Source organism: Hyaena hyaena, unplaced genomic scaffold (assembly GCF_003009895.1).
Source record: "Hyaena hyaena isolate Hyena2069 unplaced genomic scaffold, ASM300989v1 scaffold_728, whole genome shotgun sequence".
In the NCBI taxonomy this organism is placed as follows: Eukaryota; Metazoa; Chordata; class Mammalia; order Carnivora; family Hyaenidae; genus Hyaena; species Hyaena hyaena.
Genome location: NW_024081362.1, coordinates 872,838 through 895,408, shown reverse-complemented (window position 1 = coordinate 895,408; position 22,571 = coordinate 872,838). Strand labels below are relative to the sequence as shown.

The window sequence follows — 22,571 nt, the reverse complement described above, 5'->3', positions numbered from 1 at the left end:
CATCCATCAGTCCTCAGTTTTTGTCAGCATTCAAGAGTCTCTCATGGTTTGCCTCTCTCCCTTTCCCCCACCATTTCCGCCCTTCTTCTCCCCCTTGTTCCTCCGTCAAGTTCCTCCTAATCCTCCTATACGTGCAAACATATGATATTTGTCCTTCTCTGCCTGACTTATTTCACTCAGCATAACACCCTCAAGGTCCATCCATGTTGCTACACATGGCCAGATTTCATTCTTTCTCATTGCCATGTACATAGCAGCACTCTCCACAATAGCTAAAACATGGAAAGAGCCTAAGTGTCCATCAACATATGAATGGATCAAGAAGATGTGGTTTATCTATACCTTGGCAATTCTATTTTTAACATTTGAGGAACTTCCATACTGTTTTCTACAGTGACTGCAACAGTTTACATTCCCACCAACAGTACATGAGGGTTACTTTTCCTCCACATCCCCACCAACACTTGTTGTAACAAAATGTAACATTTTTATTTTAGACATTCTGATAGGTGTGAAGTGATATCTAATTGTGGTTTTGCTTTGTATTTCCCTGATGATGAGTGATGTTGAGCATCTTTTCATGTGTCTTTTGCCTTTCTCTATGTCTTTTTTGGAGAAATGTCCATGACTTGTGCCCAATTTTTATTGTATTATTTGGTTTTCTGGTGGTAAGTTGTATAAGTTTTTAATATACTTTGGATACTGAAACTTTATTGGATATATTATTTGCAAATATCTTCTCCCATTCAGTAGATTGTCTTAGTTTTGTTGATTGTTTTCTTGCTCTGCAGAAGATTTTTATTTTGATGTAGTTGCAGTAATTTATTTTTGTTTTTGTTTCTTTTCCCTGAGGAGACCTATCTAGAAAAATGGTACTGTGGCTAAAGTCAGAGAAATAACTGCATGTGCTCTTTTCAAGGATTTTAATGATTCCAGGCTCATATTTACATCCTTAAACCATTTGGGTTTATTTTTGTATATGGTGTTATAAAGTGGCCCACTTTCATTCTTTCATAGGTAGCTGTCCAATTTTCCCAACACCATTAATTGAAAAGACCTGTTTCTCCTTGTGTATTCTTTGTTAGAGATTAATTGACCATATAAATGTGGGTTTATTTATGGATTCTCTATTCTGTTCCATTGATCTATGTGTTTGCTTTTGTGCTAGTACCATACAGTTTGATTACTATAGCTTGTGGTATATCTTGAAATCTGGGATTGGGATACCTCCAGTTTTGTTCTTTTTCAAGAATACTTTGCCTATTCAGGGTCTTTTGTGGTTCCATACAAATGTAAGATATTTGTTCTATTTTATGCATATACTGTTGGTATTTTGATAGGAATTTCATTAAATGTATGGATTGCTTTGGATAGTATGGATATTTTACTAGTATTTATTCTTACAATCCATGAGCATGGAATATCTTTCCATTTGTTCGTATCATCTTCCATTCATTTCGTTAGTGTTTTCTAATTTTCAACGTACAGGTCTTTTACCTCATTGGTCAAGTTTCTTCCTAGATATTTTACTGTTTTTGATGCAATTGCAAATGGTGTTGTTTTCTTTGTCCTTTTGATAATTTATTATTAGCATAGAGAAATACAACAGATTTCTGTATATTGATTTTATATCCTGCAACCTTACTGAATTCATTTATCATTTCTAGCAGTTTTGGCTGGAGTCTTTTGTGTGTTCTCTATATAGAATCCTGTCATCTGCAAATAGTGTAAGTTTTACTTCTTCCTTACCAATTTGGATACCTTTTATTTTTTTCTTATCTGATTGCTCTGGCTAGGACTTCCAGTACTATGGGGAATAAAAGTTGTGAGAGTGGAAAACCCTGTCTTGTTCTTGACCTTAGTGAATAAGCTGTTTTTCACCATTGACTATAATGTAAGCTGTGGGACTTTCATATATGGACATTATTATATTTAGGTATTTTCCCTAAAAACCAACTTTATTGAGAGTTTTTATGATGAATACGTGTTATACTCTGTTGAATTCTCTATGTCCCTATTGAAATGATCATATGATTTTTATCCTGTGTTTTGTTGACATGATGTATCATGTTGATTAATTTGTAAATACTGAACCTCTTATGTCCTAGCAATGAATCCCACTTGATCATGGTGAATACTTTTTTTATGTATCATTAGATTCAGTTTGATAATATTTTGTTGATGAATTTTATATTCATATTCCTCAGAGATACTGGCCTATAGTTTTCTTTTGTTGTGTCTTTACCTGGTTTTAGTATCAGGGTAATGCTGGCCTCATAGAATAAATTGGAAGCTTTTCTTTCTCTTCTCTTCTTTGGAACAGTATGACAACAATAGGCATTAACTCTTGTTTAAATGTTTGAAGCTGTCTTGTCCTGGACTTCTTTTTGTTGGGAATTTTTTGACTACTGATTTGATTTCATTGCTGGTCATCAGGCCTTTCAAATTTTCTCTTTCTAATTCAGTTTTAGGAGGTTATATGTTTTTAAGAATTTATCAATTTCTTCTAGGTTGCTCGCTTTGTTGTCATGTTATTTTTCATAATTTTCTCTTATAATTGTATGTTTGTGGTGTTGGTTGTTATTTCTCTTCATTTCTGATTTTGTTTATGTAAGTCCTCTCTTTCTCCCTCTCCCCATCCCTCTCCCTCATGACTCTGTCTAAAAGTTTATCGATTTTATAGATTTTCCCAAAGAACCAGCTCCTGGTTTTATAGATCTGTTACTGTTTTTGTCAATTTGAATTTCATTTATTTCTGCTCTAATATTTCTTTTTTTTCCTTCCTTCTATTATTTTGGAGTTTTGTTTGTTCTTTTTCTAGTTCCTTTAGGTATAAGGTTAGGTTGTGTATTTGAGATTTTTCTTCTTAATGTGGGCCTTCTTAATTTTTCTTCTTAATGTATTTCTATAAACTTACCTCTTAAAACAGCGTTGCCTGTGTCTCAAATATTTTGGATCACTGTATTTTTATTTTCATGTGTCTCCTTTATTTTTTGATTTCCTCCTTTGATTTCTTGATTGATCCATTCATTGTTTAGTGGCATGTTATTTTATCTCCATTTATTTGTTCTCTTTCTAAATTTTTTTCTTGTGGTTGACTTCTAGTTTCATAATGTTTTTTTTAAAAAAAAGAAAAAAATATATATATATGATACGATTTCAATCTTTTAGATTTGTTGAGACTTGTTTTGTAATCTAACGTGATCTATCCTGGAAAATGTTCCATGTGTCCTTGAAAAGAATATGTATTCTAATGTTTCAGGATGAAATGTTCTGAATATATTTTTGAGTCCAACTGATCCAGTGTGTCATTCACAACCACTTTTTTGTTTTTGATTGGCTGTTTGGATAATCTATCCATTGATATAAGTGGGATGTTAAAGTCTCCTACTATTGTATTACTATTGATTACTTCCTTTATGTTAGTTATTAGCTGCTTTAAGTATTTGGGTGCTTCCATGTTGAGTGTATATTTATTTTTTTGTTCTTTGAAAATGAATTTTATTATTTTTTCTTTTCTTTTCTTTTTTAAATAGTTTATTGTTAAGTTGGTTTCCATATAACACCTAGTGCTCATCCCAACAAGTGCCCTCCTCCATGCCTATCAATCCCCTTCCCCTCCCCCCAACCCCCATTGGCCCTTAGTTTGTTCTCAGCATTCAAGAGTCTCTCATGGTTTGCCTCCTTCCCTCTCCCCAATGATTTTTCCCCTTCTTCTCCCCCATGGTCCTCCATTAAGTTCCTCCTAATCCTCCTATACGTGCAAACATATGGTAGCTGTCCTTCTCTGCCTGACTTATTTTGCTCAGCATAACACCCTCAAAGTCCATCCATGTTGCCACACATGGCCAGATTTCACTCATTCTCATTGCTATGTAGTATTCCATTGTATAGATCAACCACATCTTCTTGATCCATTCGTCAGTTGATGGTCACTTAGGCTCATTCCATGTTTTGGCTATTGTTGACAGTGCTGCTATGAACATTGGGGTATATGTGCCCCTATGCATCAGCACTCCTATAGCCCTTGGGTAAATTCCTAGCAGTGCTACTGCTGGGTCATGGGGAAGTTCTATTGTTAATTTTTTGAGGAACCTGCACACTGTGCAGAGTGGCTGCACCAGTTTACATTCCCACCAATGGTGTAGGAGGGTGTCCGTTTCTCTACATCCTCTCCAGCATCTAGAGTCTCCTGATTTGTTCCTTTTAGCCACTCTGACCATGAGAGGTGGTATCTCAGTGTGGTTTTGAGAGTGCATATTTATAATTGTTATATCTTCTTGTTGGATTGTTCTCTTTATGATTATGTAGTGTCCTCCTTTGTCCTTTGTTACAGTCTTTGTTTTAAAGTCTACTTTTTCTGATACAGCTATTGCTACACCAGCTTTCTTTCCATTTCCTTTTGCATGATAAATGATTTTCCATCCCTTCACTTTCAGTCTGCTTGTGTCTTTATGTCTGAAATGAGTCTCTTATAGGCAGTATATAGATGGGTATTGCTTTTTTATCCATTCTCTCACGCTATATATTTTACTGGGAACACTTAGTCCATTTACATTTAAAGTAATTATTTATAGGAATGCAATTATTGCCACTTTGTTACTTGTTTTTTGTTTGTTTTGTAGTTGTTCTTTTCTTCTCTTACTCTCTTTTTTCATGGTTTGCCAACTTTTCTTGGATCCCTTTTTCTTTATAGTTTCCAAATCTATTACCAGTTTTTTATTTGTGGTTAGCATTACATTTATATATAACATCTTATGCACATAGTAGTCTATATTAAGTTGATGGTCACTTGAGTTTGAATCCATTCTAAAAGCACTACATTTTTAGTCCTCTCCTTCAACCCCACATTTTAGGTGTATGGTGCCATACTTAACATCCTTTTATTTGGTGGAGACTTTGCATTTTCTAGTTTATTTATTTATTTATTTTTAATATTTTTATTTATTTCTAGGAGAGAGAGAGACAGCATGAGAAGGGGAGGGTCAGAGAGAGAGGGAGTGACAGACTCTGAAACAGGCTCCAGGCTCTGAGCTGGCAGTCAGCACAGAGCCCGACGCGGGGCTCGAACCCACGAACCGCGAGATCATGACCTAAGCGAAAGTCGGACACTTAACCGACTAAGCCACCCAGGCGCCCCTTTCTAGTTTATTTTTGACATTCTGTTTTCGTTCTCTCCTGAACAGCCCAACCACACAGTATTCTACCATGAAAATTGAGTTTGTTTTTTTTTTTTAATATTTTTATTTATTTCTAGGAGAGAGAGAGACAGCATGAGAAGGGGAGGGTCAGAGAGAGAGGGAGAGACAGACTCTGAAACAGGCTCCAGGCTCTGAGCTGGCAGTCAGCACAGAGCCCGACGCGGGGCTCGAACCCACGAACCGCGAGATCATGACCTAAGCGAAAGTCGGACCCTTAACCGACTAAGCCACCCAGGTGCCCCTGAGTTTCTAACTTAGTGATGCTTGCTTTGCAATGCTTTTCTGCATTGACTTCAGTTGGTTTCCAGGAAAGTGACCCCACCATCATTACAGAGATGGTTTTACCTCTGTAGTCCTATATGGAAAATCTGGGTAAAATACAGATTTAGGTGAGATTTATCTTCATTGTCACTCCCCTTATTACCATCATCCACTCCCTCACAGTAAAATTGACAAAAGTAATTATGTGTTTGATATCACACCTCTAAAAACAGAAATAGGCCCCTAGAGAATAATAAGCATTGTTACTGTTTATTATTTCCTCTTACGTGCCAATGTCTTCAAAATAGAATGGATGAGCTAGATTTGCACGTTTGTTAGATTTACTTTGTCATGTAAAATTATTCTGTTTTTCTTTCATTGCCATCTCGTGTGGCCTTCAGGAACAGATGTTTCTTTTGAGCATCTGGCAGCTGTAGTCCTGAAGTGTCAACTTAGAGAAGCATGGTTTTGTCTGGCAGCTTAAACTACTGCAGAGATACAGCCTTAGAGGACTGTATGTGCATGTGGGACACACACACACACACACACACGCACACTTATAAACCATAAGCATGGAGCTATACATGTGTATGAGTTACCTAATAGAATGAGAGAAACAATAAGGAAATATATAAGTTGTATTTCTGTTAACATATCTATTTTCAAAACCATTTGTTTTTAATGGCTTCAGCTTTGGGTATTATCTTCAACAGGTACAGCAGAACCAGATGATTTAAGGGCATTTGTGTCACATTTGTCTAAGATTAGTGTTCCATGTTTGTGTTCAGGATTTTTTGTAATGATCTTCAGCATATCATGAGCTTTTTTGTCCCAGTCACCTACTGGTTTGATGATGTTAGAAAAGTAAATAGTAACTCCCAGACCCTTCCTGAAGCATAGACTTTAATGCTGATTATCCTCTGAGTGGACAATGTCAGTAGACACTGAAATTTTTTTTCAGTTAACCATTTCATACATTCCTACACTGAAACATTAGCTTTCATAGTCTGGCTGAGTCCATGGCTCATGCTCTTAATTCATATAAAATACTACTTTTAATGGAGTTATTTTAAAGCATAATATTACCCAAAGATACTAGATCATTTTTCCTGTAATAGGCTCATTTAACAATATCTTCTGTGCAATTTATAAGCAAATGGATCTTCTTGCATTTTAATTCCAGAAACTATCTTCCTGCATGTTAATTCTACAAATAAGAAATGAAAATATCAAAATGATTTTATGCCACTTGCCAGACTTAAATATTTTTCTGCACATTCTTTTCCTCAGCTTATTTGTTAAAGTATGTAACAAGACTGGGGCCAATGTTCTTTACAGGTAATGCCTCTGTTTATACTTAATTTAGAGAATTCATTTGGAAGTTTCTGCTCAGAAAGAGGTTACATTTCTCAACCTCCCCTGCATCTCTGGAGGGACGAGCAACTGAGTTGTGCTTTGTGAAGTGTGGATGGAAAGACTATCCCACGTTCAAGCCTGATTTATATAAACCTCCTAATAATTCTCAATGTTCACTAACTTCCAAAAATAGAAATGGAAGGGAAGCTTCCAAACTCATCCTAAGAAGCCAGCATTACCTTGATTCCAAAACCAGACAAAGACCCCACTAAAAAGGAGAATTATAGGCCAATATACCTGATGAACGTGGATGTAAAAATTCTCAACAAGATACTAGTAAATCTAATTCAACAGCACATTAAAAGAACTATTCACCATGATCAGGTGGGATTTATTCCTGGACTGCAGGGCTGATTCAGCATTTGCAAATTAATGTGATGCACCACATTAATAAAAGGAAGGATAACAACCATATGATCCTTTTGATAGATGCAGAAAAAGCATTTGACAAAATACAGCATCCTTTCTTGATAAAGCTCTCAAGAAAGTAGGGATGGAAGGAGCATACCTCAACATCATAAAAGCCATATATATATATATATATATATGTATGTATATATATATATATATATATATAAAGGCCCATGGCTAATATCATCCTCAGTGGGGAAAAAAACTGAGAGCTTTCCCCCTAAGGAAAATGACAGGGATGTCCACTCTCTGCACTGTTGATCAACATAGTACTGAAAGTCCTAGCCTTAGCAATAGACAACAAAAAGAAATAAAAGGCATACAACTGGGAAAGAAGAAGTCAAACTTTCACTCTTTGCAGATACATGATACTCTATATGTAAAACCCAAAAGACTCCACCAAAAACTGCTAGATTGTGTGAACTCAGTAAAGTCGCAGGATATAAAATCAAAGTACAAAAATTGGTTACATTTCTATATACCAGTAATGAAGCAGCAGAAAGAGAAATCAAGGAATTGATCCCACTTGTTATTGTGCCAAAAACCATAAGACACATAAGAATAAACCTAACAAAGGGATAAAAGATGCGTATGCTGAAAACTATAGAAAGCTTATGAAAGAAATTGAAGAAGACACAAAGAAATGGAAAAATATTCCACGCCGGAGGAACAAATATTGTTAAATTGTCTATATCACCCCAAAACTTCTACACATTTAGTGCAATCCCTATCAAAACAATACCAGCATTCTTCACAAAGCTAGAAAAAACAATCCTAAAATAGCCACAATAATGTTGAAAAAAAAACAACAAAGCAGGAGGCGTCACAGTTCTGGACTTTAAGCTGTATCGCAGAGCTGTAATCATCAAGACAGTATGGTACTGGCACAAAAATAGACACATATATCAATGGATCAGAAGAGAAAATCCAGAAATGAGCCCACAAATGTATGGCCAACTAATCTTTGACAAGACAGGAGAAAGAATATCCAGTGGAATAAAGACAGTCTCTTCAGCAAATGGTGCTGGGAAAACTGGACAGTGGCATGCAGAAGAATGAAACTGAACCACTTCTTTACACCAAACACAAAAATAAACTAAAATTGGATGAAAGACCCCTATATGAGACAGGAAGCCATCCCAATCCTTTTTTTTTAATAGTTTATTGTCAATTTGGTTTCCATATAACACCCAGTGTTCATCCCAACAAGTGCCCTTACCATGCCATCACACCCCTTCCCCTCACCCCCACTCCCATCAGCCCTCAGTTTGTTCTCAGCATTCAAGAGTCTCTCATGGTTTGCCTCCCTCCCTCTCCCCAACTATTTTTCCCCTACTTCTCCCTCATGGTCCCAATCCTACAGGAGAAAACAGGCAGCAACCTTTTTGACCTTGGCTGCAACAACTTCTCACTAGAAATGTCTTCAGAGGCAAGGCAAACAAAAGCAAAAAAAAAAAAAAAAAAAGACTATTGGGGCTTCATCAAGATAAAAAGCCTTTTTGCACAGCAAATAAAACAATAAAAAAAACCTAAAAGGCAACCAATGGAATGAGAGAAGATATTTGCAAATAACTTATCCAATATAAGGTTAGTATCCAAAATCTATAAAGAACTTATCAAACTCACCCAAAAAAACAAACAATCCAGTGAAGAAATGGGCAAATGTCATGAATAGACACTTCTCCAAAGCCATCCAGATGGCCAACTGACACATGAAAAGATGCTCAACATCACTCATCATCAGGGAAATACAAATCAAAATCATGAGATATAACCTCACACCTATCAGAATGGCTAAAATGAATAACTCAGGAAACAAAAGATAATGGCAGGGATGTAGAGAAAAAGGAACCCTTTTGTGCTGTTGGTGGGAATGCAAACTGGTGCAGCCATTCTGGAAAACAGTATGGAGATTCCTCAAGAAATTAAAAATAGAACTACCCAACCACCTAGCAATTTCACTACTAGGTATTCATCCAAGTGATACAGATGTGCTGTTTCAAAGGGGCACATGCACCCCAATGTTTATGGCAGTGCTGTCAACAATAGCCAAAGTACAGAAAGAGTCCAAATATCCGTCGACCGATGAATGGATAAAGAAGATATGGTTATATATATATATATATATATATATACAATGGAGTATTACTCAGCAATCAAAAAGAATGAGATTTTGCCCGTTGTAACTACATGGATGGAACTAGAGGGTATTATGCTAAGCAAAATTAGTCAGAGAACGACAAATATCATATGACTTCACGCATATGAGGACTTTACGATACAAAACAGATGAACATAAGGGAAGGGAAGCAAAAATAATATAAAAATAGAGAGGGGGACAAAACAGAAGAGCCTCTTAAATATAGAGAACAAACAGAAGGTTGCTGAAGGGGTTGTCGGGGGGATGGGCTAAATATCTAAGGGCATTAAGGAATCTACTCCTGAAATTATTGTTGCACTCTATGCTAACTGACTTGAATGTAAATTTTTTAAAAATTAAAATAAAATAACCGTATTAGGATACTGTAGTGATTTAAGAGCATGAGCCTTGGAGTTGCTAACCAGGGTTTGAATTATGTTGCTGTCACTTACTGTGTGAGCTTGGCCAAATTATTTAATCTCTTAGAGTCTCACACTTATTTCCTGCAAACCAAAATGTCTTAATCATCGGATCACTGTGAGGCTTAAATCAAAAAGACACATGATACCACTAAAGTGTCCAATAAAATTCCCAGTATTGTTGTAAGCACTTAATAGATGTGGTTATTAGTAATCAAATTGTTTGAATCTTATAACTACAGATATAATATCATATACATTACCAAAAAAAATCCCAGAATTTGTTTTTCATGGGCAAAACCAAAAAGTCTATCAAGGAAAGAAAACTACCTTTCCAAAAATCAAAGCAGAATCGAAGAAAGAACAAAGGGCCTCCAAAGAATGTTCAAACTAGAAATATGCAGTTCTGCTACAAGGTCTGTGATATACTGTGAAATATTTTAGCATAATCTATGTAACATTATGTTCACACCAGTTATAGTTTAATTTTAGAGGGAGTCGGCATTATACTTGAAGGGCCCCATTCTAGAGGCAGCTCCTACAAGCCATTCAGGTATTGTATCTCAATCAACAATTGACAGTTTGCTAATTAGCATAGTAGAAGACAAAATGGATTTTCATTCCTAGAACCAGTAACCATTATTAAGTATGATGAATATTAGAAATGGGTTCTTATTAGAAGAAAATAACAGTTTTCTACTCGTGTGAATGTACTGCTCGTGTGTGCTGGCAAAACTTGCTTAAAAAATGCTCTCCATCCTTGTAAGAAAGAGGTATAAAAATCCACCCTGGCATGTACTTCTCACCTTTGTGGATGGAGACTATGGCTTGAGCTCTAATCAGTTCTGTGTATAGCCATCAGTTTAGGAGAATTGTAATGTAATTACACTAAGACTTAGTGATACAGAATCCTGCCTCAGAAATTTTGTTGGTCTGCTTGCTAAAATTTTCATACAAGGGCAGAAAGCTGAAATTTCACTGAAGTTAGAGATGATGATGTAGGAAATTTTGTGCGTTCATTGATAACGAATAGCCAGCAAATATATCCATGCATAGAAGAATTTGATTAGACACTCACTTTCATTATCAGTAGGTAGGAAGATTGTGGGCAGTAACTTTACTAAAAAGAACTTCAGCTATGTGACAAATTGGCTAATGTCACTTCACAACAAATAGTTCAGAACTACCTCCCTTCTTTTAAGGCCTTTCTTCAATAGCCGAGGACTTGTCATAATGATAATCTAATCCTCTATATAGATTGCCCATTTTCTAGATCGAAATATATCAAGAAACACAGCATAGCCCTTTAGAATTCAAGCCCTGCCACTTATTAGCCACATAATGATTAGCAAATTATTATCTTCCTGTGCCTGCATTCCTACTTTGGACATAGATTGTAGATCATAATGATGATTAAATAATATACATATAAATAATATGATATATATACTTCTAATAGTTTCTGCCACATCTTATAAAGTGCTAGCTATTATTATTTCTCAAATTCTCCTCCAGAGACATAGTTTAGTGTAACCATGTTGGCTGACACTCTGTTACTCAATTAAGGCCACTCAGTTGCATCATGTCACAATTTTATTTGTGTCTTGAAAATCTTCTAAGGGATTCTACGTGAAGTCAGTCATGTGCATTCATTGAGTTCATCACTTAGGTGCATCTGTAGCTCTGTCTAGAGTATTTATTCTTCAGCTTGGAGGCTGGAGAAGTTGGAATTCCCTAGTTTCCTCCTTAGTGCAGATACAGCAAATTAACTCACTTTTTATAAAATTGTCTTTTCATTTGGAAGTACCCCTCCTGCACTACAGTCATGGAATGGCCCCACTTCTACTGTCTAGCAGACTTCTTAGTCTCCCTGCCCACCTTGGACTCAAGGAGTGGTAAGTTTCAGGGAAAGAGTCAGGAGAGGAGGGGAGAGAATATGTAGGGAGAAGGCACATTGAAGGAGGCATCCCTCTCCTCTCTCAGATTGTATTTCCATTCACTGGCAAGTCCCTCTCTTTCCTTTTCAGCAGACTCTATAATGTTGTTTTAACTTCAAAGTTTTGGATTGCTAGTATTTGACCTATGTATGGCTTTAATAGGTGATCTTTTTGAGACTGATAGTTATTCCAGATTCCGATACAGTGTTCCTTGTTTTATTAAAACTTAAAAGATTTATAAAAGTAATTCATACTCACGGGGAAAAAAATCTAAAAATATAGGAAATCAATACAGTGAATTAAAGTAATCACCAAGTCATATTTATTAAGGCTTTTTTTCTTCATTTACCTGACTAGTAAAGGGAAACTAACATTTATTGTACTTTGTAAATATGCTGGATATGAATGAGCCTGGCAACATCCCTTTGAAATAAGTATTAATATCATCACCCTTTTTAGATGTGACTTTTGAATTCTGAGAGCTTAATCTAGACAAAGACATAAGCCGTAAGTGGCAGCAGCTTAGTGTGAACTTTGATTCCCATACCCCTACTGTTAGGTCACTGTGTTTCCAGGATGTCATTCACTCATACCTGCATTTCACAACATTTCTTTCCCTAATGTTAACTAACCCTGAGGTGGGTTTTCAAATTTTTCCTTTCCCAGCAGAGTAGATGAAGAGTCTGATAAAATGAATCACTCATTGTGGCTTCTAGCTCGGCTGTCCACTGCTGAACAGCCCAGGACAGTTTCTAAAACTGCTCACAGAGCAGCAATGTGTCCTTACCATAGGCCTTTCTTCCAGGTTACATCCCAGGAGGCACAAAAGCAAATCCTTGTAACCTATGGGAAGAGACAGGCATTCTAAATATATTCTGGAAGAGTTTGAGCCATTTTTCAAATATTTGTTATGAATGTCAGACTTCTGAAAATGATAAAAATGCAGATCTGAATTCTGCCAGAGAGAACTAGGTTTAGAGGATTGTGGGAATTACTAAGAAAAAGATACGCTTTAAGTGACCAGCTTTTCACACATCCTCTTTGACAGTGATTGGTACTTTAGCTTCTGAAGTAGTTAACCGAAGTCCTCAGTTATTTTTAATACAATGAACCCTCCGAGCTCTGATTTGGCGGAACTGAGGTAAATAGCATGGTGTGTTGATTTCAGGCAGCTCCAGAATAGTTCAAAACTGTCTGAGCTTGCAGTGAATAGATGCAGAGTTGCTTTAAGTCTTTGAAAACCTTTGATTATTTTATTATTCTATCTATAAATATGTTCATCATGAAAACACCAAATAATACAGAAGAATATAAAGAAGAAAGTAAATTTTATTTGAAAACTCACTACAAAGAGATAGCTAAACCACTGTTTATATTTTGACATATCTCAGTGAGAGTTTCATCTTTTGTCTGCTATAGTACTCGTTAATTTGTTCAAGAAGCATTTATTTGGTACTTATTATGTGCAAGTACTACCAGGTCCTGGAAAGGTAACAACCTCATAATAGACTAAGGAAGACAGACTATTAAATACAAATCAGAATACAAAGATGGAGTAAAGGTTGTCTTATTCATCTTCATATCTTCATTTTCTCAGGATGGAGGAGGCAGGGAGAAGATGCTAAACAGATATTTGCTGAATGAATAAATGACCTTTTGAATCATTGGATGAATAAAATGTAATAAAAGTAGCTCATGGAAGCACTAAAAAGAAGCACATAAATATGGCTAGAAGAAGTTTTCAGATGTCATGTCCAAACTACAGATTGAGGTGTGAGTAAGAATTAATCTAGCAGCTGGAGCAGCATATGCAAAAGCCGTGATGCATCAAGGAAAATGTAAGGAATTCAGAGTGATTGGAGCTTAAAGTTAGTGTAGAAATGTGGCAAGAGATGAGTCTTGAATAATAATTGTGGCAAAGCCATGATGGGCCATCTATGCCAACCAGCTAACAAGCCTTGAGTTTATCTTGAGGCAAATGGGAAGCTGAAAGCCTTTAGTTATTTAAAAGGGAAGGGTTTAGTCATTAGAAGAATGGCATGATTTCCACCTTAGGAGTCTAAACTATGTCCTGTGCCTTCGTCTCTTAAAGTTTAGTAGATTGTCTTTTTGAAAAAAATTTATGTCTCGAGTCTCTTGTAAACATAGGCTTAGTGATTTGGATCAACACCTCTGCTGAAAATAAATTACATTGGATATAATCACATAGTCTTAGACACATCCAAGATTAGGTAAGACAGCTGCCTGAGGAGTTCTGAGGGAAGCCATCCATGGAAAAGTGCCATAGTGTTCAATGGAAAACTGCTCTCAGGGGTGCCTGAGGAAGCTGCCCAATAGCTGGTACCACTAAACTAACCAAGCTAACTAAGGGAATATTAAGCAAAACCATCCATGCCTGGGGCTCTGAAAAGGTACCTGGGGGGCTGCCAGAGGAAGCTGCCATGGGACATTCCCAATTTCTACCAGCTCCTGGGTGCTGCTGAAGGTAGATGCTGCTGCCAAAAGCCAAATGTACTTTAGAAACACAGGAGAAGCCCTCTTAGATAAACATACCAGAATCGAAAGAAAGAAAGAAGGGAAGGGAAAGGAAGGGACCTCATCTTCCTCCCATGTCTCTCCAGTACTCTCTACTGACAAAACTTAACATCATCATGTCTTTTAGCAAAGAAGTATTTTCAACTCTATTGTAAATAGGGGTTCCAGCTCTATTATTACAGAGCTGGCAATAAAGGGTATTTGGAAATTTAGAGTCCACATCAATAACTGCCCTAGGCAGTGGAAAAAAAAGACAAAAGCAATTTGAAAATCTAAAGGAGATATTGCAACAAGTATCTGTCTGTCCTGAAAATTTTTTATCTTGTTGACATTATAGAGTAAAAAGAACCGAAATCAATGTCTAGGTCAATCATAAATATAGGATCTACAGGAAACCTTCCCTGAAAGAAGGTGGGCCTAGAAGTTACAAAGATCATTGTAAAAGTGAATCAAAAGTAAGTGAACCCTTGTATGAAATTAAAGTCTAGGTTTGATTTGCCTAAATTATTCAAGAGATACTTCTACCCTTGACTGTAGCTTAAGGTGATCCCAGACTGTCCCAAAGAAACTGGTCATATATATAAAGTCCCTTAACTCTTCAAAGTTTTCACATCATCCGCCCAAGACCATAATAGGCCTTCTTGGATTTTTGATCTCCCAGCAATGAACTTTATTATGGACCTAGGCAAGATCAGCAAATGGCCACAGGAACAACTACATGCATGCATCTAATCTTAGAAAAAAGATCCTTTCCATATGGAATTTTACTCCATCAAGTTCATGAACACAGAAGAAAATGTGAGCATGATGAGAGAAATTCAAGGAATAGGAAACAAATGATCCATTTTAATAAAGGAATAAAAGAATCAAACAGATTTCTAGAAATGAAAAAAATACACAGTATCAAAATGAAAAATACTCAGAAGGTGGCTAACCACAAACTAAACACTAGTGAAAGACAAGATCAGAAAGATTGAACACATAGCAGTAGAAACTATTCAAAATCAAGCTAACAACAACAACAAAAAAACCACATGAAATGTGAACATAGGGTCAGTGACCTGTGGATAACAATCTGATCTACTTGAAATAGAAGTCCTAGAAGAATAAAAAGTTGGGCAGAGGGGATACTTGAAAAAAAATAATAGCTTAAAGTTTCCCAAATTTGATCTAAACTATAAACACAGAGATCCAATATGCTGAAAGAACTTCAAGCAGAATAAACAGTGCTAGAGAACATTATAATCAAGAAACAGTAACTGAGAGAAATTAAAGATGTAAATATGTGGAAGAGAGAAAACATTCATGGATTAGAAGGTTCATTATTGTTTAAGATAGCACTCCTTTATAAACTGATCTAGAGATTCAATGTAATTCCAATCAAAATCTCAGTTGTTTTGTTTAGAAATTGACAATTTTAAAATTTGTTTTTTATTTTATTTTTTATTTTTATTTTTTTATATTTTATTTATTTCTGAGAGAGGAGAGAGAGAGAGCATGAACAGGGAAGGGTCAGAGAGAGAAGGAGATACAGAATCTGAAATAGGGTCCAGGCTCTGAGATAGCTGTCAGTACAGAGCCCGATGCAGTGCTCGAACCCACGAACCATGAGTTCGTGACCTGAGTGAAGTCGGATGCTTATCCGACTGAGCTACCCAGGCGCCCCCCAATTTTAAAATTTGTGCAGGAATGCAAATCAGCTAGAATGACCAGAAGAATTTTGAAAAAGAAGTCCAAAGTTGGAGGATTCAAACTTCCTCATTTTAAGACTTACTATCAAGTTAGTAACATAGGGTTATATTGCCATAAAATACACTTATAAGGAACAGAATAAAACATGTTGAAATAGATACATATTTGATAAATTGACTGTGACAAAGGTGCCAAGGCAGTCCAAGAGAAGAAGAATCTTCCTGCAAATAGTTCGTTAACAATTGTTAGCTGTAGACAAAAAAAAAAAAAAAAATGACCATTAGCCCTTGCTCACATACATGAAACATACACAAAACTCAAAATGGAGTATAAATCTAAGTCTAAAAGATAAAACTAGAAAACTCCTAAAAGAAAACATAGAAGTAATTTTAGTAATGTTGGTTTGGGGAAAGATTTCTTAAATACAGCATACCAAAAACATGAACTGTCAAGAGAATTTAAGAAATTGGGCTTCATCAAAATTTAAAATGTTTGCTCTTCAAAGGATACTTACAAAAATGAGAAGGCAAGCCACAGTCTTAGGGAAAATATTTGCAAAATATATACCTAAAGCTTGTACTTAGAATATATAAAGAATACCTATGAGTCAGTGAGAAGTAGTCAAAGAATTCCATAAAAATATACAAAAGATTATGACCCTACACTAAAGTAGATGTACAAAGATGAATACGTGAAAAGATGCTGAACACTATTAATCAGCAAGGAAATGTCAATTAAAACTACAGTAAGTTATCTCCACATATATACTAGAATAAATGAAGCCAGACCAAAAAGGGAACATATGTCTATTGATTCCACACTTATAAAACTCTAGAAAATTCTAATGAATCGATAATGACAGGAAGCATATCATTGGTCCTCTAGAGAAGGAGCGGGAGAAGGATGGGTAGTTGGGCAAGGAAGAACTTGAAAGAGGAAATGCAAAATGCACAAGGAAACTTTTGGGATGATGGATATGTAACATGTTTATTATGTTAATTGTGGTGATGGTTTCAAGGCTGTGTACATATGTCAACATTTATCAAATTATACATTCTGTGTGCAATTTATTGTATGTTAGTTATACCTTAATACAGCTGTAAAAGAATAGGCAAAACTAAATTATATCAAATACATAGAAGTACCCATAGACAATAAAACTATGAATACATTACATACATAGATAGTGAAACTAAAAAACGAGTGAGCTATAGGGCACCTGAGTGGTTCATCTGGCTGAGTGGTTGACTCTTGATTCCGGCTCAGGTTATGATCCCAGGGTTGTGAGTGAAAGCGCCAAAGTAGGCTCTGTGCTGAGCATGGAGCCTGCTTGGATTTTCTCTCTTACTCTGTCCCTCTCCCCAGCTTGTACTTTCTTTTTTTTTTTTTTTTTAATGTTTTATTTATTTCTAGGAGAGAGAGAGAGACAGCGTGAGCAGGGGAGGGTCAGAGAGAGATGGAGTCACAGACTGAAACAGGCTCCAGGCTCTGAGCTGGCAGTCAGCACAGAGCCTGATGCGGGGCTCGAACCCACTAACCGCGAGATCATGACCTAAGCGAAAGTCGGAAAGTCGGACGCTTAACCGACTAAGCCACCCAGGCACCCCTCCCCAGCTTGTACTTTCTATCTCTCTAAAAAATAATAATCATAAATAAAATTTTAAAAATAAAAAAAGAATAGTGAGATAACGATGATCCTAACAAGTCATGAAAATGACATCTTGAGTCGAGGCAGAGTGGGAATGTAGTGAAGGAGGGAAGGGTGTATGATCAACAAGAATACATAGTTGCTTAAGAGGGGCCATTTATATTTTTTTATCTCTTCACCTGGGTAGTGATTCATGGGAATTTTCTTTAGAAGGTGTGTGTTGGTATGTGTATTAAACACATTTCTTTACATTCGTTATATTTCATACCCATAAGAGTTGAAGAATGAAAGGAAGAAGAAGTGGAAGAGGAGGGAAGGGAAACAGAAGGAGGAGAACTAAAAACACAAGAGCCAGATGGTGAAGTGGAAAGAACACCCATTAAGTATATGGGGACTTGCGTTGCAGTTATTTTTCTCCCTGTAACTGAATGGGAGGCAGGAAAAGTCATTCAAACTCTTGGACCTCATTAGTTTCCCCATTTGAGGCTTATTAGACACCGAATGAAAAAGTATCAAACAGGTAATTTCTAATAGCTCTTCCATAATTTTGAATCTTTAAGTTCAATCCTTCAGCAAATAATGAAAAATTGGTTAATACTGCTATTCAGATCAGAAGCAGAAAGCCTTATAAATACATAGGAATTAGTTATTAATTATAAAAGATTGTCACCAGGGAAGGACTGCTTCTTCAGCCACGTGGTATAAGAGAAGAAGAGCCTTTGCCTCTGTTTTCTCTTCAGTGCCACAATTGAAAGAGAATTGCATTGGAGCTCAAGCCTTTGGGATCAAGCCATGGCTTCCCTTCTCACTGGTTGTGTGATCTTGCTGAGTCACATCTTCTTCATTTGCAAGGCAAGAATATTAACACTTTCATAGTGTTTCCTATTGTATCAGGCATTGTTCTAAACTCTTTACATATACATTTACTCATTTAATTCTCACAATTTGGGAGTAAATACTATTATTATCCCCACTTCACAGGAAAGGAAGTTGAGGCTGAAATGATGGTATGAGATTATTGTGAGCATCACTTAAAATAATGTATGTAAAATTCTCTTTTGTACTTAAAGTTATATGTATATATAGAGTACTTTAAAATTATTCTGATTACAAGAGAATGAAAAAACAAGGCACAGACTCAGAGAAAATATTTGCAAAATACATAGTTCATAAAGGACTATTACCCAAAATATAAAGAATTCTTAAAGAGGGCACTTGTAGTGATGAGCACTGGGTGTTGTATATAAGTGATGAATCACTAAATTCTACACCTGAACCTAATATTACACTTTATACTAACTAACCGGGATTTACGTGAAAACTTGGGGTGGGGGAGTGATGAGGAAGGAGTTGTTAAAACTAACTAATAAGAGAACAAAGAACCCAATCTAAATGGACAGATACCTCACCAAAGAAGATACACAAATGAGAAAAAAGCTTATGAAAAGATGCTCAACAACATATGTTATCAGGGAAAAGCAAATTAAAACAGCAATAAGATAACAAACACACATCCATTTCGATGGCAAAATTCCAAAACACCAATAACACCAAATGCTGGAGAGGATGTGGGGCAACAGGATCTCTCACTCACGACTGGTGGTAATGCAGAATGGTACAGGCCACTCTGGAAGATAGTTTGGTGGCTTCTTACAAAACTAAATATATTCTTACCATATGATACAGTAATCAAGCTCCTCGGTATTCACCCAAATGAGTTGAAAACTTATATCTACACAGAAACAAGCACATAATGTTTATAGCAGCTTTATTCATAATTGCCAAAACTTAGAAGTACCCAAGATGTCCTTCAGTAAGTGAATAGATACACTGTGGTACATCCATACAGTGGAATACTACTCAGCAACAAAAAGAAAGGAGCTATCAAGCCATGAAAAGACATGGAGGAAAAGGCCATGAAAAAAAAATCTGAAAAAGCTTCATACTATATGATTTTGACTATAATGACATTCTTAAAAAGTCAAAATTATGAAGACAGGAAAAAGATCAGTGGTTACCAAGGGTTATGGGGAAGGAAAAGATGGAACACAGAGGGTTTTTAGGGCACTGAATATATTCTGAATGAAACAATGATAGATATATGTCATTATACAGTTGTCCAGACCCATAAATGAACAGCACCAAGAATGAATTCTAATGTACACTGTGGATTTGGGTGATTATGATGTGCCAAATGTAGGTTAATCAGTTGTGACAAATGTGCACTCTGGAGGGGGATGTTGGTAGTGGGAGAGGCTGCACATGTGTGAAGGCAGGGGCCTTCGGGAAGTCCCTGTATCTTCCTCCCAATTTTGCTGTGAATACAAAACTACTCTTAAAAATAAAGACTTAAAAAATGATATGATGCCACCCCTAAGGAGATGCATTTCAGCCGATGATGGAATAGATCCCTTGGTCTGTATTAAATTTTAATCTTGTAAGTTTATATAATACTCAAAACACAAGTTTGCAAATGATCATTATAATTACTTTGGATTTAAAACTACCTGCTCCAAATGGATGTTTTCACCTGACTGCTGCTAAGAGGAAAAAGATGTACCTATCTGAACTGTGTTTTTACCTTATAAGGGACAGGAGAGTATCTAAAAACAAAAATCAAAAACAAAAACAAAAAAACAACTTGATGGCAGATAACATCCCAGGAAAAGACTGTGCTAATCCAAAATTACAGCCCTTGCAAATGTATTGCCCATTAGGGATAAATCCAAAGCATGTCAGCTTATATTTTCCTGTCAATAACTGACAATGCAGAGGCTGTTAAAATGACTATATACCTTTGGGGCGCCTGGGTGGCTTAGTCGGTTAAGCGTCCGACTTTCGCTTAGGTCATGATCTCACGGTTCGTGGGTTCGAGCCCCGCGTCGGGCTCTGTGCTGACTGTCAGCTCAGAGCCTGGAGCCTGTTTCAGTCTGTGACTCCCTCTCTCTCTGACCCTCCCCTGCTCACGCTGTCTCTCTCTCTCCTAGAAATAAATAAAAATATTAAAAAAAAATGACTATATACCTTTATTATATGTGTAAATGTAATCTAAATATTATTCTGGGTGCATTTTTTAAGTGAGAAGAAAATGAGATCTGTAGACTCATCTGAAAAAATCTGTAATACGTGGAATTCTAAACTCAACATGAATATTTATTTCATGAACATCTGCTTGAATACAAAATATGTAGCTTAAGCAAATTCAACATGAAAAATATTGCAATTAAAAGTAAAAGCATTTAAGAAGTGCACTGTCTTGAAAGCAATAGATTTTATTTGCAGACAGTCGATAAGGTTGTAAACAGTGTATGATAACTGGCAAAGAACAACAAAAGAAATCATTTGCTGAAATTAGAAAATACTAATGAGAACTACATAAAGAATTGTACATCTTGCCTTCATATTGCTTCAGCTAACACTTAGAGCAAAAAGATACTTAATTGAGTAAAAACTTGAATAAGACAAACTGTTGGGGAAATATTTCAAAGAGCAAACTAGCAGACCCATTTTGATTTTTGCCTCAACTCTAAAATTATGATTTTAATTTATAAAACTTAAATTTTTCCATTCAGGAATTTATATCCCTCTAGATCTTTATAAATCTAAGATTTTCAAATCGTAGTTCTTTTTTCAAATTAAACATGATATTTTAGGGAAATTGAAAAATAAAAGTATAAAAAGAAAACATCTATAACACTCATATCATGGTATTATATATTAGATCATGGCAGTTTTCTTATATAATCATGAAAAATATGATTTTAATGGGTGGCCTTATAATTAATGTTTTTATTTTGTTATTCACTAGGAGATACCCATTGAAAATGAGCCTAATTTAATTGTCTTATCTGCAAAAACATTCTGGGTTAGAATGACTCAATCTTATTTTTCTCAGGATCCTACAGAATGTAAGAGTTTGCTAGAGCAAGAAGCTGTTTTGTATTCCAATTTATTGTCTAAACTTTCTACTAGAAAAGTAGGATTGGAATATCATGGCCCAAAATCCTTAAAATCCTAGAAATGTACTATTAAAATGTAGAGTAAGGACACTTTAAAATGCCAGTAGAGATAGCGATATCAATCAAAATTGGGTAACCCAGACAAGCAATTATAGGTGTCTTTCTGTGACTTAAAAAGGTAACTGACGTGAACCCAAAGATAGCCATATGGGACATCCAGTGAAAGGCAGAAAATGTAATGGTTAGTCTTGTCTCCCTGGTACAATAGCACCTCATTAGCCAATTAAGTTCTTATCTAAAGTTTAATCCTCCCAAGGGGTGCCTGGGTGGCTCAGTCGGTTAAGGTTTAACATCTGGCTCTTGATTTCTGTTCAGGTCATGATCTTACGGTTCTTGGATTCCAGCCTCACATGGGACTCCCCACTGACAGCACAGAGCCTGCTTGGGATTCTCTCTCCCTCTCTCTCTGCCCATTCCCAGCTAGCTCATTTTCTCTCTCTCTCTTAAAAATAAATAAACTTTTAAAAAATTCTTTAAAAAAAATAAATCCTCCCATCTCATTCTTCCCTTCACCGCATCCCACAGCTCACACTTTATACTTTATGTAGTATTCAAACCTTGCATTCTGCCTGTACTGCAAAATAGCCTTCATGCACCAACCAGTATTTCTCTACTTTAATTTCACATGTGAATCAGGCTTTTATTTTTTTAAATGGGCTTCTTGTCTAATATAGTGATATAAAGTGCCCTTTTGGTGTCAATGAATCCAGAACTCATTGACAAATTCATCAAGCACTTACCTGCTCTGTTCTAATCATTGTCCTGGAAAATGAAGATCAAGTGGTGAAGAAACATGATGGTCCTGCTCCCTGGAGCTTGCATTCTTTTTTTTTTTTTTTTTTTTTAATATTTTTATTTCTAGGAGAGAGAGAGAGAGAGAGACACCGTGAGC

At 36.1% G+C, this 22,571-nt stretch overlaps 1 long non-coding RNA gene across 1 annotated transcript in view; it reads right to left on the bottom strand.

The window, feature by feature from the left end:
• Window positions 1-22,518, bottom strand: part of LOC120220836 — a 23,379-nt gene extending 861 nt beyond the window's left edge. Inside the window, exons 1-2 of the long non-coding RNA XR_005525671.1 lie at window positions 22,420-22,518; window positions 12,573-12,628 (exon numbers count right to left, since the gene is read on the bottom strand). This is a non-coding gene — a long non-coding RNA (uncharacterized LOC120220836). The remainder of the gene's footprint in view (window positions 1-12,572; window positions 12,629-22,419) is intronic.
• Window positions 22,519-22,571: the final 53 nt, after the last annotated feature.